The 19,242-nt window shown below is 39.2% G+C and overlaps 1 protein-coding gene across 1 annotated transcript in view; it reads left to right on the forward strand.

Moving 5' to 3' along the window:
- Positions 1-19,242, forward strand: part of DTWD2 (DTW domain containing 2) — a 221,146-nt gene that overhangs the window by 187,395 nt on the left and 14,509 nt on the right. The window contains exon 9 of the transcript XR_002085884.2: positions 14,620-14,772. The gene's annotated coding sequence lies outside the window, so the exon portion shown is untranslated. The remainder of the gene's footprint in view (positions 1-14,619; positions 14,773-19,242) is intronic.

The raw sequence follows: 19,242 nt of genomic DNA on the forward strand, positions 1-19,242 counted from the left end.
GCAGCCATCAGCATCAAGGCAAGACCCTCCACTGGACAAAAGATTACAACTCCCTGAAAGCTCATATGATGGTTAGCATTTTTTAGCAATGAAGTATTTTTAAATTAAGGTATGTATATTATCTTTTAGACATAGTGCTACTGCACACGTAACAGGTCTATAGTGCAGTGTAAGCATAACTGGAAAACAAAAAGAAAATTCATTAGACTCACTTTATTGCAATATCTGCTTTATTGCCATGGTTTGTAATCAGACCTGCAGTATCTCTCAGCTGTAGGCAGTGCTTTGTCAAGTTCTTCCTTTCTCCCCACTCCCACTTCCCCTTCTCTCTTTCCCTTCCTTTTTTTCCGTCCTTCAAAAGATAAACTGGGGCATATTAAAAATGTTAAGAGTTTATTTGAACAAAAATCGATTGGAATTGGGCAGCACTCAACCACAAGTGGTGAGGAGGAAATATTTATGTAGAGAAAGTGTGAAAGAAAGAAGGGACATTGACTGGCTATAGCTTAGAGCCTAGTTGGCTGTTTGTAATTGGTCGTCATTAGCATTTTGATTTCCTAACCTTGAGCCATTTATTTACAGGCTTAGATTTTGGTTGCTTAAGTAGGCTACCCCAGCATTAGAGCCACATCAGTCTAATGGCTTCCTTGTTTAATTAGACCTTTCTTCTCTTCCTTCCTTCCGTTCTCTCACTCCTTTCTTTCTTTTCAGTAGAATCCATGTGGCTTTTAAAAATTTAATCCTTAATAAGATTATTTTGAGTTTCTCATCACTTCAAATGAAGCCCAGTACTTGAGCTACGTTTAAAAAGCTATACAAACAAAAATCTACAACAACCATAAAACTTAGATTTTTTAAAAAAAGTTTTATTTATTTTTGAGAGAGAGAGTGAGAGAGAGAATGAGTGGAGGAGGGCCAGAGAGAGAGGGAGACACAGAATCCGAAGCTGGCTCCAGGCTCTGAGCTGTCTGCATAGAGCCCAACGTGGGGCTTGAACTCACCGTGAAATCATGAGCTGAGCCGAAGTTGGACGCTTAACTGACTGAGCCACCCAGGTGCCCCCATAAAACTTTAACCTAAGGTGAAAGTTGGTGAAACCTAAGGATTCCTTGTTGGTAAATGTTTCTGGATTCCAGCTTACGTTTAGCTATTGAGCCTAGAAAGAATAGATGCTTTTATTCTGAGATGTGAAGCCCTGCCATTTAGAAATCCTTTCCTTCAATATTGAAAAATAGATGTTTTTCTAGGCTTAGTGGTTTGAGATTTCTGACTTTGCAGGAGTGTCTCTGTATTCCAGGTGAAATCAATTACATTCATTGACATTCCCACTACAGTGAATGGGATATTCTTGTACATTTCCAAAAGAGTTGAAGTCAGAGCAAAGCCAGGTAGCAAATAGTCGTTGTTAGTCTGATTTGATCTACAAAAATGACAGATGCATTTTTAGAGCTCAAATTAAAAATGTGAAAAGTTAGGCCTGGATATTATGATATATTGTAATGCAAATAACCAAAATTTCATCTAGTCATAGCTCAAACCTGTTTTATTTAATCAGTCAACAAATATTTATTGCATATTTGTTGGATATTGGAAAACGAGCAAAGTGTCACAGAGCTAAGTTCATTTTCATTCCCTGCTTTCTTCTCTTTATTTCCCTATTTTTGTTGCACTTTTTCTACTCCTAGGGGCCCACTCTCATTTTTAGAGCTATATCTAATCTGCTAGAATAATTATAAAATTTTAGTCTTTTTCTACACACATGCATGCCATTATCCCTGTCCTTTCATTCTAAATCAGACAGTTTTTCCCTCAAACATGGGCCATTGCCCTTGCTCCCTACTGGTCTCTGTGCTGTTGGATGAAACATATTTTTATCTTTGGGATTCACTTTCTGAAGAGGCAAAGGAATGGCTTGGCTGTTGCTAGGTCAGAGCAGACCCCAGCGAGGGCTGTGATTAGAGTATGGTAGAATACTAAACAGGACAAGTGATCTGGAAAGACTACAGAAGAAGGCGAGAAGAGGAAATCAGGATGGATAAGCTGAAGAGCTGGGAGGAATCATGGTCACAGGCAACAGGCTGAGATCAGAGAGGCAAGTTGGTGTCATGGGGTCCTGTCAGCAGATACTGTAAGTCTCGAGTGCAGTGTTAGGACTCTAGATTGTATGAGGATGGATGAGAGCAAACCCTGGCACTTTATATATCCTTCCCAAATTAGACTGATCTCCAACTCTGTGCCCCAGCCAAGCTCATACACTTATCTGTCTCCATGTTTATTTTGTTCTTCTCTTTCATGTATTTATTACTTCCTTTTGAAATTCTATCCAGTTTTCAAAACCCATATTAATTCTAGCTGTTTCTTTAAGCTTTTCCTGATCACATTGACCACAGGTATTTTTCTCTTTGAAATTCACTTTTTCAAGAGTCAAAGGAATGAGCATTTATTTGAGTGTCTATAAGTGCAAAATTAAACATTTTTTTTAATGTTTATTTTTTGAGAGAGACAGACAGACAGAATGTGAGCAGGGGAGGGGCAGAGAGAGAAGGAGACACAGAATCTGAAGTAGGCTCCAGGCTTTGAGCTTTCAGCACGGAGTCAGACATGGGGCTTGAACTCACAAACAGTAAGATCATGACCTGAGCTGAAGTTGGTCGCTTAACTGACTGAGCCACCAGGCGCCCCAAAATGTGCAAAATTTTTTATTTGACCTTTCTTTGTCTAATCCTTATTAAAACCTTATATAAAGGGTATCTCTGATTGAAAGATGTGAGGACTGAATCTAGAGACTGATAATACTTTCTGCCTTTTTGAGTTGTAATGATGCATCCATTAGGATTCTGAAAAAACATGAGGAAGTCTTGGCTGCATCTCCTAGGAGATTTTGTGGGCCACATGATGTTCAGCCTATTATGGGACTCAGATAATATCCTGGTATAACTTGACTGAAGAGAAGAAAATATTTGTAATAAGTTTATAAGACTTATAAGACTTACAGTCTTTCCCTGGTATCCTCCCAGGACTGACTCATTGCATCTGCACATACAACCAAATGGTGTAGCACCAGACATTCTGAGATAGGATCACCCATGGAGAGAGTAGACAGAGAAGAGGGGGCCCACAGCTAAATACTGCTGTGTCCTCACATCTAGGGGGCATTCACTTGTGTCAGAGGCGAGATTGACTAAAATGAGGGCAGAAAAAGGAGTTTGTTAGGATAGAGATTCATGGTTGCCTTGATAGAAGCCCTTTCTAATGAAATGGAGGACAGTAACTTGATCAGAATATATAGATAATAGCTGTAGAAAGCTTTTCTATGAAGGGAGGAGAGAAATAGGCCAAAGCTGCAGAGAGATATGGATCAAAGGATTATTTGTTGACATGGGAAATAATACAACAGAATTATGATGGAAATGATACAGGAGAGAGTGATAACCCCCTCCCCACCATTTTTTTTTAAAGCAACATGGGGGATTAAAATCCTTGTGTAGGGTTGGGTAGGGGGGGTGGAATCCATACACATGGAGGGGTTGACCCTAGATGGGGTCAGGGCATCTCAGACGGGGTCAAGGCTACCATTTTCTTTATATTAGGAAAATCAGGGAAGTATAGGCACAAAGTTTTAAATGGATTTGGTAGGAGAAGATAGGTCGTTCTTACCTGATTGCATTCATTTTTTTTGTTTCTCTGAAGAATAAGAAGTTTGTTGAAGAGAGGAGAAGGTATGAAGTGGTTAACTCAAATAGTAGGAAGGCAGATTTTCTTGGTAGGTGTGGCAGGATGCTGGTTAATAATGAGAACCCTTTCAAGAATTGTGGACATACATTTAAAGGATGACTTGTTTTAGGTGATCTTCTCCTGAAATATTCAGTTATGTTGAAATAGTCACATGGTATCTAGAGAGTTGGGATTTTCCAAGATTTTGCCAGATACATACAATGCCAGGGGAGGGGGCAAAGGAGGTGTAGCCTTTTCAAGGAAGTTATAAAAGTTTTACACTGTGGAATCTAAGCTGGTTAGGGAGGATGGGAGAATATGGAGGGAGGGTGAACACCATCAGTGGATTGGAAGTCCCTGTAGGGAGAAGTGATTGAAATCAGGCACATTAAAAAGTCCTGTGGAGTGCTGGAGGTAACAGTCAGAGAGAGTGGGTACTTTAAATCACAATTTTGGAGGTGGTGTGATGGCAAGGTCTGGAGCAAGTGGATAAAATATGGAAGAGATTTTTGGAGGGAAGGATGTTCAGGGACTGATGATCCAGGGTATAGGAAACTTGGCACACATGGATAATGAGATCGCCAAGAATGTAAAAACAGTATGTTAGGGAAAAACACATTGATCCAGATGTGGTCTTTCCTGAATGAAGGAAAGTGACTGCAAGTTCAGCACATGACATCAGCAAGTAGCTGGTGATACAGCTGTATGTCTTGAGCTTCAGAGAAGCAAGGAGAGGGGGGAGACAGGCCGTATCTTGGCGTGGTAGGTAGGTAAGGATAAGACATTTTCAACTCAGGGGTTCATGGGCTGTGGGAGAAAAAACAGCCACCACTTGAGAAGGCCTCAGGAGAAGCAATCTTTTTTGAGGCTTAGTCAAGTTGTTGTCAGAGAAAGAAGATGTTAAGGATAAAGGGAGTCTGTGGATAAGTGGCTGTGAATTTTATAGGGTACAGTTGAGGTTGTAGGTGTTTGGGGAAAGAGACATTGAGGACATATTAGAGCATATGCACATACAGTGTAGGAGTAAAAAGCAGAGGGAGGATGAATAATGTAGAGGTTGATTTAAGTTGGAAATATTGGGGCACTGGACACTGATCATCCAGTAGGTCAGGGGGCATGGTGGCTTGGGAGAAGATGAGGTCCTCCTCTGTAGGGAAGTTTTCTGGATAGCTCCTATGGCCATGGTGGCCTGGAGGAGGCTATCATAAGCAAGGTGAGGACATCTGTGTTTTATGCCTTTTAAAACCATTCTGCCTAGGAGAGATAATATAGGTCTTTGACAATGAATGGGAGATGGGAAATACTGCATTTTTTTGCTCCTATGTATACTAGATATATGTACACTAAAATATACCTGTTAATGTTCCTTGCCTTCTGTCAGTCATAAAAATGGCACCTGATGTACAGCAAAACTGTAGAAATCAATGTGCTCAGCTCCTAGAGACTTGACTAGCAAGGAGTTCTGACTTTTCTTGCCTCCTGCTTCTCCTTTTAAAGGTCCTTGGAAAATAGAGCTTCTTGCATGAGAGAGTCTGCTCAGTGATCTGCTGTCAGTCACTCTGTAGCTCATGGTGGCTAACCTAAGTGCTACCTGTGTCAGAGCCGACCTCCTCCAGGTCCATTGACTGTTGGCTCTTTCTTTGACCAACCAACCAGCCTTTTCTGTTCCTGTCCACATAGATCCATCCTAAGTGACCTTATAGATTTATAGACTGTAGTGGGAGCCACGGATTCCCCTAATATTCAGGCTTACTGTTCAGTCTTGACCCATGCTGCTGGCCTTCTTTCTGGGAATATTCTTTAAGGATCCCATTATCACACTCTTTATCTGGCTTGAAATCCAATTGGGAACTGTATTCTCACCCTTTTCCATGAACTCAAAAACCCTGGGCTAATCAATGTGTCTGGCTAGATATCTGTTTTAGTGTCTGCCAATAATCAATAATCTGTTAAGAAACTCCTGAGTAGTCAATGACAGCTGGGAGATTTGTTAGCCTTAAACAGCGGTTCTCAGATTTTGCCCTGTTCTGAATTATCTGGAGAGCTGTTTAGATCACAGATTATTGGACCCACCCCCAAGGATTTCAATTCTCTAGACCTGAGATGGAGCCAGAGAATCGATAAATTCTCAAGTGATATAATGCTGCTGGTTATTGAGTCACAGTTTGAGAACCACTGGATTGGAACATACTGAAGGCATCTTTGAAATTATATTGCCTAATTTCAGTGCAAAGTTTCAACTATGGCTCAGTCAAAATGTTCATATATTAGAAAAGTTAAATAAAAATGGAATCTATATTCTCAATTGTAATCTTAAGAATAGTTACCCTTTCTTTTATCTCTGTATCCTCTATAGTAGCCTTCAGAATCAAAAGAGCAACGTAAAATCCAAGTTGAAGGGATATGGTTGATGTCCTTGCGTATGTGAAATATGGATACATCCAGGGAAATAGTGAATGATTTCAGAGCCTAAGACTTGTGGGAGGGTCAGCCTTTCTCACAGGGAGTTAACATTCATCTAGCCATCAGTCAATCTCATCTCTGGGTGGATTGATCAATCTTACTCCTTTCCTCTTCACAGACAGATGAGGTCAATTTTGTTGAAATGAGGGTTTTGCCCACTGGATAATTTGAGTGAGAACAAATAAAAGCACTTACTATTCTAGCCGGTTGAAACAGAAAAAAAAGTTTTTGTTTTAACAAAAGATGACAATTCGAGAAGGGACAAGAGGGCTAAGAAAATAATACACCTGTAATCAGAGCCCATCATCACACATCCCAGAGAAACAGGAGTGTTGGGGCTGGAGAGGTCACTAGTCACAGTGAGTAGGTAGCATTCGTAGCTTTTCTGTCCCGGAGGAGAACAAAAATAATCATATCACTCTTGTAATTTTTAGACTTCTCATATCTTAAAGATTCCCCTATTATTTCCTTAGTTGGCTAGATTTAGAGCCAACTTCTCAATGTAACAGTTTTTATCATTTAAGAATATGCAACCTGTCTTTGATTCCCTTGCCCATCACTGGTCATCAGCCTAGTAGACACTAAATTCCACAAAACGGAATAGAAAACTTTGTAATTATTCTCACTACGTTAAGATTCATACCTGGTTCAGCACGGATGGGATGAAGGGGAGTAGAAAGAGCAGGACACTGAAGTGAGTTGTAGACAGAGGCCCCAAGGGGGTCCTTAAGAACTGGGGGCAGTAGTGGAGAAGGGAGAACAGAAGAGAGAGATGTGTGGGAGGGGAAGGTTCAGGGCTCTGAATGCATGTCTTTGAACTTGGTTTTAGTAAATTCTGTAATACACAGTGTTTTCCCACCATGGAAGTACAAGCCGGTGGTTTATGTTTTGGCAAATGAATAGCAACATAGAATTGAACAGTGAGTCATTAACTCGTGAGGGAGAATCCAAACACTTGGTGGGATTTGTTTTTGTGATGCTTCATTCTGTCACAAGAATTAGCTGGGGGGTTACTCTCTCCACTTCATTCCCAGTATCAGTATCTCTAGTGCACATGTGGAATATGGGAATTGACTTCAGTTGCTTTTCTCTTTTTCTTTAGGACCCCCTACTTTCCAATTCTCATTTCCAAAGGCACTTGTTTAGTGGTTTTGAGTTTCTGTTATCAAAACTCTAAGTTCAAAAGGTAGAATCAATGTCACCGCATAATAGTTCACCAACAAGATCCATTTATTTGCAATGCTTAAAAAAGTTCTGACAACTTAGCACGGTTTGAGTTTCGATAAGTGATTGCCTGGCATATCTGATACCCTAGCTGAGGTTTTCATCTTGGCTAATATCTTCCTGAGATTACTTTCCAGTCCATTTACTTGGGCAAGGGCTAAAATGTCCTGAGTTTCTAACCATGTGTTAAGGGTGAATGTGAATATTGAAGTAGAAGGCTAGAAATGTGAGTTTGTTATTCTTGATGTTGTTGTTCTCTAATGTAATTCCTCGGGCTATATGTTTAGGAACAAGAGGCAGAGTGCCTTAGATGGTCCCACGATTATCATATCCACCCCTCAGCAGTCATAGAAAGCATGGACAGTAATTCTCCAATGGCATTTATGCTACAAGTTTTCTTTTACCCCACATGGCTTTTAGGTGGCTATGCTTGGGGGTCCACTTAAAACTTGGTGAACAACTGTTTTGGCCAAGTGATAGATGGGATGTTTCCATCCAAGTTATGCTATTCATAAGAGGACTAATCACTCTTTATCAAACTTTATGCAAATAAAGCCAAATTGGATTTATTAAGGTGATGAAAGAAAATAGGGACTTTTTAATGGGTAGCAATGCTGTACATTATCTAAATGCAATGCAGATGTAATGATGCATTAGAAATGCCGAGAAAATTTAATCAGTGTAGAAAAAAATATAATGAAATGGTTGTTTAAACACTGTAAAGCTAATGTTAGAGTAATTACTTCCCATCGAGCAAGGCGTGGAGTGCACATTACCCAGGCTCTGTTTGATTAGTCATCCTGGCTGCAACATCTGGCCCTTTGATCCATTTTGAATTTAATAGAATTTCTAAACTTCTAAATTTAAGTTTTAGAATGAATGAATAAATAAAACAACTTCTGTAGGAGCCGGAGTTTTTTACTAGCTCATGACAGATTAAAACCGTGTCCCTGACTCACTTCTCCAGTTCCATTGGCACTGTGTTCCCCTTTACTTCTTTATGTGAAAGAGAACACTGAAATCCAGAAGGGCGAACTTCCTTGCTTTGAAGATTAGGTAGCAAATACTTAAAATAATACTTTGGCTTTCTTTGAATGGTCTCTTTTTTGGTGGAAATAGGGGTGGTTTTTAGAACAATTATCTTCTTACCTATTGATAGGAGGGGAATGGAAAGAATGTGTTATAAGAACATATATCTCCTTCCTCTTAATGAAAGTTTACATTTCTTGTTGAAAATTTAGAAAATAAAGGTAATAACCATGAGAAAATAAATATCACCCATAATCATATTCCTCAGAAGTAAATGTTATTAACGTAGTAAACGTTATTTGGGAGGAATTTCATACTAAAAACTGACAGTTAATCTATTCTATTCCTCTAGTCTAATAATTGTATAACTTAACAATTAGCATTGTGGTTAAGAGTGTGAGAGATGGAGTCTGGGTCACCTGTGTCCCAAGTGCTGATTTCACCTTGGGCAAGTTACTTGTTTTCTTTGTGCCTCATTTTCCCCAATTATAAAATACAGACAGAAATAGTATCTGCGTCATAGCATTGTTGTGAAAATTAAATGAGGTAATTAATATATGCAGTGGATTTGAAACAATGCTAAACATGTAATGAGTATTTATAGATGTCAGCTGTTATTACTGCTATTATCATGAATGGTTTCTGATTATAAGAATTGTATTCTCCATGTATTTGTATAATATAACTTTTCCAGTAAGTAATAGCATCTAGCCTTTAGGTCAGTAGATGTTCTTTTACAATATACGTTTCCTATGGCATACATTATATTCCATTATAAGGACCATAGTTTATTTAACTAGTCTCTGATGGATTTTTGGCTATTGTACAATTTAAAAAAATTTATAAACAATACTTGCTTAGAATTCATCTTTAGGAATAAAATTACTGGATCAAAATGCATATACATGTGAAAATTTTTGATATGCAGAGTAAAATTGCCCTCTATAAAGATCTAAGCATGTCCCTTTTTCTCCTCCCTCTCCAAATGTGGATATTCTTAGCTCCTAGGGGGAAAAAACCAAAACAAAACAGTCTAATGGGTGAAAAGTGGTATGTCATGGTTTCTTTAATTTGCATTAATTTTTTCCTCTGTATCCTGGGATTTTCTCTTCTGTCAATTTCCTATTCATATACTCTGTTCTTATGTCTTTTGGAGATGTGCTCACTTTGGCAGCACATATACATATATCTTTTGGAGCATTAGTCTTTTAGTTTTTAAATTGTGGTTATTTTTTAGAGCTTACGGAGAGTAACTTTTTGCCATATATATTGCAAGTATTTTCTTCAGTCTATGGTTTGCCTGTAATCTTGTTATATGGTTTATATTTTGGTTATATAGACCTTCTAAAAGTTTTCTGTAGTCAAATTACTAATTATTTTTGTTTATGATTTCTAGTTTTGGAGTCAAATTTAGAGAATTTAGAAAGTACTTACATGCATTTTTAGGTAACATTATTAAGGTTTTATTTTGATGTTTAAAAATTTTAATTTTTAAAATTGTTTTATTTATTTTAACATTTTAATCTATCACATCAATTTGAACTGTTTTTGTGTATAGAGTGAGGTGGGAACCCAAGTCGCTCATTCTATCTATCTATCTATCTATCTCTCTAAATTCTTTTCAGTGTAGTTTTAAAATTAAGCTCCTTTACCCATTTGAAACTTTAACTAAAATTTTCTGCATGATACTGGAATTTCAGGTTAAAATTCTGAGAATATTTTTATATATGCTGTTTGGACACATGAGTAATTATATCACAAAAGTGTATAGCATCTACTACCATGTGAACAATATTCTTTACAGTTTCATGGCAGAAGAATTTGTGGTTGAGGAAGAGATAGTTTGGGGACTCTCTTTTAGAAGAAGAATATACAATGGGACACCTAGGTGGCTCAGTTGGTTAAGCATCTGACTCTCGGTTTCGGCTCAGGTCATGATCTCATGGTTCATGGGATTGAGCCCTGCATTGGGCTCTGTACTGACAGTGCTGAGCCTACTTGGGATTCTCTCTTTCTCTCTGCCGTTCCCCTGAGTGCTCTCTCTGTCTCTCTCTCAGAATAAATAAATAAAGTTAAAAAAAAATAAAAGCGAGTTTTATACTTAAAAACACACTGTTAGGTACTGATTAGATATGGATGCTTATTTAGAACAAGAGAAAAAAATCAAGGGAAGTAACACATTTAAGAAAAGCTGACCAATACTCTAAACCTCCCATAATTTGGAAAATAATGCGATACTACTGTTAACAAACTGCACGACCCATTTTGGCTGCGTACTTCTGCTTGCATTTTTATGACAATTTTATAATCTAGCTTTCTATAGAGACAGAGTGAGATATATCAGCTCTTCTGGAATGCTTTGTTTAAGGAGAGCTTTGAGGGGGAAAGAGGACACATAAGTTGGGAAGGCTAGACGGACATGTGGCCTATGGCACCTGGCACTGTGCAATTGTGTACGTGGTGCAAGAGATGCATGGAGATGACTGTAAACCACATAAATATATCCCACTGATCTCAGACTAAACATATTCCTACCCAGCTTTCCCATGTCGGGATCCCCAAAGTACCTGCAGCAACTTCGGTGGCTTTAGTATATTCAGGGTTGTGCATACACCATTAGAATTTTAGAACTTTTTTATTTCTCCCCAAAGAAATCTTGCACCCCTTATTCATCCTTCTCTGAGTCCCTATCTCGCCATCCCAAGGTAACCACTAATCTACTTTTCAGTGTCTATAGATTTGCCTAATATGGACATTTCATATAAACAGAATCTCAGAGTATGTGGTCTTTTGTGACTAGCTTCTTTTACTTAGCATGCTGTTTTCAAGTTCATGCATGTTCACTTGCTTTTATTGCTTAATAATATTTCATGTTATAGATATGCCACATTTTATTTATCTAATTATCACTTGATGGGTATTTGTATTATTTCCACTTCTTGAACATTATTAATAATACTTCTGTATTTATGTACACATTTTTTTTGTTATATGTTTTTACTTCTCCTAGAAGTGAAAACCTAGAAGTAGAATTGCTGGGTCATAAGGTAACTCCATGTTTAACATTTTGGGGAGCTGCCCATCTGATTTCCAAAGTGGCTGCACTATTTTACATTTTTACTGTGGTGTATGAGAGTTCCGATTTCTCCACATCCTCACCAATTCTTGTTAGGTATATTTTTAAAATTTTATTCTAGTCATCCTAGTGAGTAGGAAATTCTGCCTCAATGTGGTTTTGTTTTGTATTTTCCTGATGGCTAATGTCAATTTTACTTTGTCACAGTTTTCTTGATCCCCAAAATGCCTGCAGAAAAATCTCTACTTTTCCTTCCTTGCCTTTTGCTTTGTGTTCTTTATTTTTTTTTTAAATTTTTAAATGTTTATTTTTGAGAGAGAAAGACAGCATAAGTGGAGGACAGGCAGAGATAGAAGGAGACACAGAATCCAAAGCATGCTCCAGGCTCTGAGCTGTCAGCACAGAGCCCATCGCGGGGCTTGAACTCACAAACTGCAAGATCATGACCTGAGCTGAAGTTAGACGCTTAACCGACTCAGCCACCCAGGTGCCCCATCTTTGTGTCCTCTCTCTCTCTATTAGTCCCTAACTCTTGTATTAACCCCTAATATTGGTCGAGTCAGGTTAGAGCACAGAAACCACTCTCGGTATTTCAGTTAGAAGGATTTAATATATGGAGTTAGAGATTAGAAGGAACAGAAGTAAGGGACTGCCTTTTGTCTATTGATTTCAAGGGTTTAGACTGTGGCTGGAATCCCAAGACCAGGAAACCGCTCCAGCTATGGCTTCTGTTGCTGCCACAGTTGCCTGTGCCACCAGGGAATCCTGAGCTGGCAACACAACCTCAAGTACCCTTGCCCCTTTTGGTCAGCAGCAATAGCAGCAGGATGATGGCCTTTTCCTCACTCCCAAAACTCTTGCAGTGCGTCTAATTGTAATAACTTAATTGTTTAAGCCCCATCTAAACAAGGGAGTATGTAGAAAGGGATGGGAATGAATCCTAAGTGTTCACAGACCATAATCAGCCACTGTTCATTCCTTACGACCTGATTGAAAGCATTGGTTTATGAATATTCACAGTTTCTCACTTCCCCATCTCCTGAATAGAAAGGATCTTCTGCTGTCAGTGGCAGCAGTGGGTCTGGGCTTTGGTTGAAAGTGTAATGGATAGAAATGGGAATCAAAAGGAAGTAAGAAAGGTTAAATTTGCATCAGATTTACATGGGAATGGGTGAAGAGTTAATATTAGAAGAAAGGCTTACTCAGAGAAATCCTGACTAAAGGGGGCAGAAGATCCAGTTTGGGCTGAAGTTGAAGGACTATTTGTTGGGAGGCCCAAAAGTAAGACTGGGAGAGTGGTTGGTGCAAGTGCTATGATGTACTGAGAGCTGTCATACACACAAGGCTGGAAGCGCTGTTGAACATAATGTATAGCAATCCCTTTAGCATTTTGCAAGGGACTGGATTAATGATTTAAATTGCCTTTCAATTTTTTATGGGTTTCAAGTTTAATTTTTTTTTTTTCTAAATGTGACACCATGGTGGGCCTGGTTGAGAAGCAACGCCCTTTATTCTGGATTCATCCTCTTTTTCTGATTATTATTAATGAGTGGCTCACTCTTTATGTGAACTGAACTGAAATTTTCATGGTTGGGGGAAAATCATCCAGATATAAAAATAGCAGAAGTTCAAGTGAGAAATGCTTATAGCTAGCTGGATCTGTCTTCTCTCACACCTGCAGCAGAGGCTACTTGGGAATACCCCACCTCCATAATATGTATGAACTTCTTAGTTGGAATGCAGAAGGAAATGGGGAAGGAAGGAAGGAGACATTTGACTTTCAGTGGAATAACACGCATTTTTCCAAACCTATTGAGAAACTGTTCTGTAACTTGTATTTAAAGCCTGTTTTCTGATATTCAAAACATGCTTAAAGGTATTCATTGTGAAGAAGATTTGACACTTCTAAGAATAGACTCAAGAGAAACATTTTCTCTTAGTAGAATAAAATTACTTCAAATTGAAGGGCCTTGAGAGTAGAGTTAATTAGTTATTGTTTAATACAGGGCTCAGTAGAAAGTGGTCTCACCACACTGATAAGCTTCAGAAGAGGCACTGCTTGATTGTATGTTTGTCAAGTGGAACAAAAAAGAGTGAACTTTGTTTTTCTGCTGGGGAAAAATTGATCATAAGGATGCTAGATTCTTTGCCGTGGTCTCCTTTTTTGTTTTAGGTATTGGTTCAGGTTCAGTAGCATTCAATCTGACCACAGATCCCTTGGAATTTAGGAGAGAGAAAGATTAAATTAGAATAGATTGCAAGGCAGACATGGTGGGAAGCTCTCTTTCCTCTAAGATTCCAGGATCGCACAGAAGAATTTGTGGTGTATCATAAAAGCATTTCTTTTAGCAAAGAGATTGAATGTTAGAATCAAGGGCAGTTTCAGAATTTTAGGATTGGAATGGACTTAGGAACTTATGTAGTCTTGGGGTGCCTCGGTGGCTAAATCGGTTGGGCACCCGACTTTGGCTCAGGTCATAATCTCATGGTTTGTGAGTTGGAGCCCTGCGTTGGGCTCTATGCTGGCAGCTTGGAACCTGGAGCCTGCTTCAGGTTCTGTGTCTCATTCTCTCTCTGACCCCCCCCCACCCTCCATGCTCTCTCTTTTTGTCTGTCAAAAATAAATAAATGTAAAAAAAAGAAAAAGAACTTATCTAGTCTTGTTTTCTCATGTTTCGAAGGAGGAAGTTGAAAAGTGCATGAGGATGATAAATTTCTCCAGGTCACGCAAGCTGAATTTTGCCTCTAGTCTATTGGATCTTCTTTTGCCCTGCGATCTATGTACTGACAGGCTATAATTGAGTTTAGTGGTGTGTCCTTTATGTGGAACTAGAACTTCCCATCAGTTAAGGGAAGTAGAGACACTCAGAGCAATGCATATGATCTAGAAGTGTTCAGTTTAAGAAAAGATCTAAGTATGTTGCTATCCACACCTGAGCAACAAAGACTGACAATGTGTAGAATCAGAGTGAGGGTTGTGCCTCCGTAATATCTCTCTGTCAGTTACTGAAGCTTGTAGCCCTGTGTTAATTTCTGTCTTATGGAGAGTAGTTTGCAAATTAAGATTTTAAAATACAGTAGTACCCTCTTATCTATAGTTTTGCTTTCTTCAGTTTCAGTTACTGGCAACTGACCACGATCTGGAGGCAGATGGTCCTTTTTCTGATACACGGTCAGAAGGTTGATGCTAGTAACCTAACGCTTCATCACCTCACTTCATCTCATCGCGTAGGCATTTTATCATCTCACACCATCCTACAAGAAAGGTGATTTCAGTACAGTAAGATATTTTGAAAGAGCAAAAGAGCCCTTCTTCTGTCTCCTTCACATAAGTTGTATTACAACATACTATTGTAATTGTTCTATTTTATCATTAGTTCTATTTTATTATTGTTGTTAATCTCTTACTGCACATAATTCATTAATTTAACTTTATCATAGGTATGTACCCATAGGAAAAAACATAGCAGATGTAGGGTTCAATAGTATCTGTGGTTCCAGGCCTGCCCTGGGGGTCTTGGAACATATTCCCTGCAGAGAAGGGGAATGTACAATACTCAACTGAGTTGTCTGTTTTTTAGCTTGGCTTTCAGTTCATCATGTTCAAACTTGAAGATACCTGAGTTTTAGAGTCTTGTCACATACAGAGTTTTTGCCCATAAACTTTTTGTTTTCCTAATACGTTGGAGATGGCAGTTGCTTATGTATCAGAGGGCTTCTTGTGCAAAGATATCTCACCACCTGGTCCATTAGTGATGTCTGAGTGCCATCAATAGAGAACCATTCCTTTGATTTATTAGGCTTTTCTTCATCTGGCCATTTTTGTTTTAAAACTCATATGCCCCTGGAAGGGATAAAGAAAGCAAAAGTGAGTGTGAGAAAACAATTTTCACCTACTTGAGGATATGCCCAGCATTCTGATGTTTGCAATGACAGCCTTCAGGAATTTGCGAGATCCTTTTTTTTTTTTTTTCATATATATTTTTTCAGTTTATTTATTTATTTGGAGAGAAAGAGAGATCAAACAGGGGAATGGCACAGAGAGAGGGAGAGAGAATCCCAAGCAGGTTACATACTGTCAGCATAGAGCCCGATGTGGGGCTCAAACCCACAAACCATGAGATCATGACCTGAGCCAAAACCAAGAGTTGGAAGTTTAACCGTGTGAGCCACTGGGGGCCCCAGGAATTGCAAGATCCTAAATCATTATCATCTTTATTCTGTCTACTCCTGTTACCAGAACAGGTTCTGGTTCTTAAATTGGATTTTGGGTTTATGTGTGTTCTTTTTTATTATCCAGAGCACATATATGTTTCACGTGTATTCTTTTGCATATACCAAAATACTGAACAATAAAATTTTAAAAATTCACGTATGCAAGACAAATTTGCAAATAGGGGTCATTTCAAATTTTTGTTATTGTCAGCATTTTAAATACAGCACTTAAATATCTTGGCCAAAGCACATTATACTTTGAAGGCCAGCATCTGAACAGGAAGCATCTTTGAATTCTTTTTGTTTTCAGTTGATGGTTCTTGCTAAGGTCCAGTCTAACTAGATAGTGCACTGACTTAGTGAAAAGAGTCACAGTTGTTCTGAGGACTTTGGAAATGCTCGATGAAGGTTCTGGACTGGGTATGTGACTACTATTGGCTCTACATCCAAACTGGAACTTGTAGAATTTTCAATATCATAAGAGATCTAATTTAGAGTAGGACTAATAATTTTTTCCCAAACGCTTTGCATGATATTTAGTAGATGTGTAGTCCTGGGTCTTAATGTTCATCAGAGAAACAGAATTAACAGGATACACACACACACACACACACACACACACACACACACACTCACACACACACACACACACACGTATGTATGTATAAATATAATTTGTGTGTGTATGTGTGTGTACAGATAGATATTGAGATAGAGTGGTGGGGGAGAGAGATTTATTATGAAGAATTGGCTCGTGTGATTATGGGGGCTCAGAAGTCCCACCATCTGCCATCTGCAAGATGGAGACTCCGGAAAGCTGGTGTTATAATTCAGTCTGCATCTGAAGGCCTGAGAACCAGGGAGCTAGTGGTGTAAATCCCAGCCCAAGGACTGAAGAAGATGAGATGAGATGTCCCAATTCAAGCAGTGAGGCAGATGAAAAAAGGGGTGAATTTTTCCTTCTCCCTTTTGCTCTATTTAGGCCCTCTGTGGATTGGATAATGCCCGCCCACCTTAGAAAGTGCAGTCTCCTTTATTGAGTCCACCTATTGAAATGTTAACCTCATCCTGAAACACCCTCACAGACACACCCAGAAATAATGTTTAATCTGGACACTCTGTGGCCAGTGAAATTGACAGATAAAATTAACTATCACACCTGTTTTTTTTTTTTTTATTTTTTTTATTTTTTAATATATGAAATTTACTGTCAAATTGGTTTCCATACAACACCCAGTGCTCATCCCAAAAGGTGCCCTCCTCAATACCCATCACCCACCCTGCCCTCCCTCCCACCCCCCATCAACCCTCAGTTTGTTCTCAGTTTTTAACAGTCTCTTATGCTTTGGCTCTCTCCCACTCTAACCTCTTTTTTTTTTTTTTTTCCCCTTCCCCTCCCCCATGGGTTTCTGTTATGTTTCTCAGGATCCACATAAGAGACTATCACACCTGTTTTATGACTACAGTCTTCCCGTGGACAATTGATACTGGAGTTTTCTGTACGTATTGTGTGCTTTCCTATCAAGCAACTAAAGTGAACCTGTCATGAGTACAAGGTATCATATAAAATGGTCCAGTAGTAGTCTTCTACATGGGTGAAGCATTTTACGTCCTTCTGATATGTGTTCTCATGCTTTGTTTTATCTGATCCTCCAACAACCCTGGTAGTTCCATGGCTCAGTTTTTCTTATTCCCATTTTATGGTTGTTTCGACTGAGGTTCAGAGAGGTGAGGTGACCTGCCCAAGGTCACTTGCCCATTAAGTGGCAGAGCTGATCTAGATTACAGATTAAGTCATTGATTCTTAACATAGTTTTCTCTCCCTGTTAATAGCCATACAGACATGCTGTTGCTGGATTGACTAGTAGACCGTGTGCTCCAGTAGCTGCATTCTTTCAACTTCTAAGGGGAAGCAGGGAAAGGAAGAAATGCCACTTGACCCTAATGCTTCTGTAGACGAAGATGCTTCACATCTTATTCTATTTATTTCTTTAAAGTGCCTCATGTAGAACCATGGAGACTTTAGTTTGTGGGAGAAGGTTGTTCTCTTGTTCTTTGTTTTATGGTATTACTCTGCACGGCCACTTAAAGTGGATATGGGCCCAGTGGAAAAACTTGGGAGTCTCCCAGCAAGGGGGAGACATGTATTGAAATACAAATAGTCTATCAGAACCACCTTGTTGTGTTTCTGGGTCACCACCAAAGTCTGGGTTTATACCTATAAGCAAGGAGGTATTATCAACAAGGCCTGATAATTTGTATTTGCTTCTCCCCATTCTCCTTTCTTCTCAGCCCTGATGTATTTTTTTTTTAATTTTAATAATTTTTAAAAATTATTTTGAGATAGAGAGCATGAGCCTGGGAGGGGCAGAGAGAGGGAGTGAGAATCCCAAGCAGGCTCCCTGCTGTCAGCTTGAATTCACAAACTGTAGATCATGACCTGAGCTGAAGTCAAGAGTCAGATGCTTAACCAACTGAGTCACCCAGGTGCCCAGCCCTGATATATTCTTAGGTGGGTTTATATTACTTGGTTTTTCTCAAGGAGTGAACTTATCTCTGGTTCCAGGGACAGCAAATGCTGGGTATATTTGTATATTTGGAAAGGCCCAAACATTACTGTACATTCTTCCTGCGACTCTTGTTTTGACACGCAGCTATAGTCAGTATTGTAACACTTCCTAGATCACTGATCTGTCCTAAGTTTTAACTCCAGGACCTCCTTGTTCCTGGTGGCCGCCTGCTAGGCTGGGCTGGCAGTGCCTTTAGTTTCCACGTAGACCACAGGTGCACTGAATTGTTGCCTTATGTGTTTCCCTGCGTCCAGTCACCAGCTTGTGGTCATCTGTGACAGCTCCCTGAGGAGCAGCTGCTCAGGGCAGATGTTGGTGAGGTTGATACAAATAAAAACAAGAAAAATGAAGCCTTTAAAAAGGGGAATCAAACGTCTCAAAATAAAACTGTTATGTAATCACATATTCTTTTGCTCTCATTGAGGTGGAAATGATAAATGTATGTACATAAAATGAAAACTCTAAGACAAACCGGGAGAATTCAATATAGCCTATTTCTACAGCTCCCAGGTTTAGGGTGAAAGGCTGCCCTCCCTCCCTTTAAGCATCTATCTCAGGAGACTCATTTTTATTTTTATTTTTTAGTTTATTTATTTATTTATTTTGAGAGAGAAAGAGAGCATGCATGTGCAAGTTGGGACAGGGCAGAGAGAGCAAGAGACACACACACACACACACACACACACACACACACACACACAGAGAGAGAGAGAGAGAGAGAGAGAGAGAGAGAGAAAATCCCAAGCAGGTTTTGTGCTTTCAGCATAGAGCCTGACTCGGGGCTCTAGCACACGAATTGTGAGATCATGACCTGAGCCGAAATCTAAAGTCAGATGCTTAACCAACTGAGCGACCCAGATGCCCCGGGAGACTCATTTTTGTACAGTCATCCCTCTTGTTTTCCCGAAGGTTACCAAAGTTAAATATTGACAGGGAACAGCAGGGAACAGG

Source organism: Panthera pardus, unplaced genomic scaffold (genome assembly GCF_024362965.1).
Source record: "Panthera pardus isolate Hobbes unplaced genomic scaffold, ASM2436296v1 HiC_scaffold_2, whole genome shotgun sequence".
Lineage (NCBI taxonomy): Eukaryota > Metazoa > Chordata > Mammalia > Carnivora > Felidae > Panthera > Panthera pardus.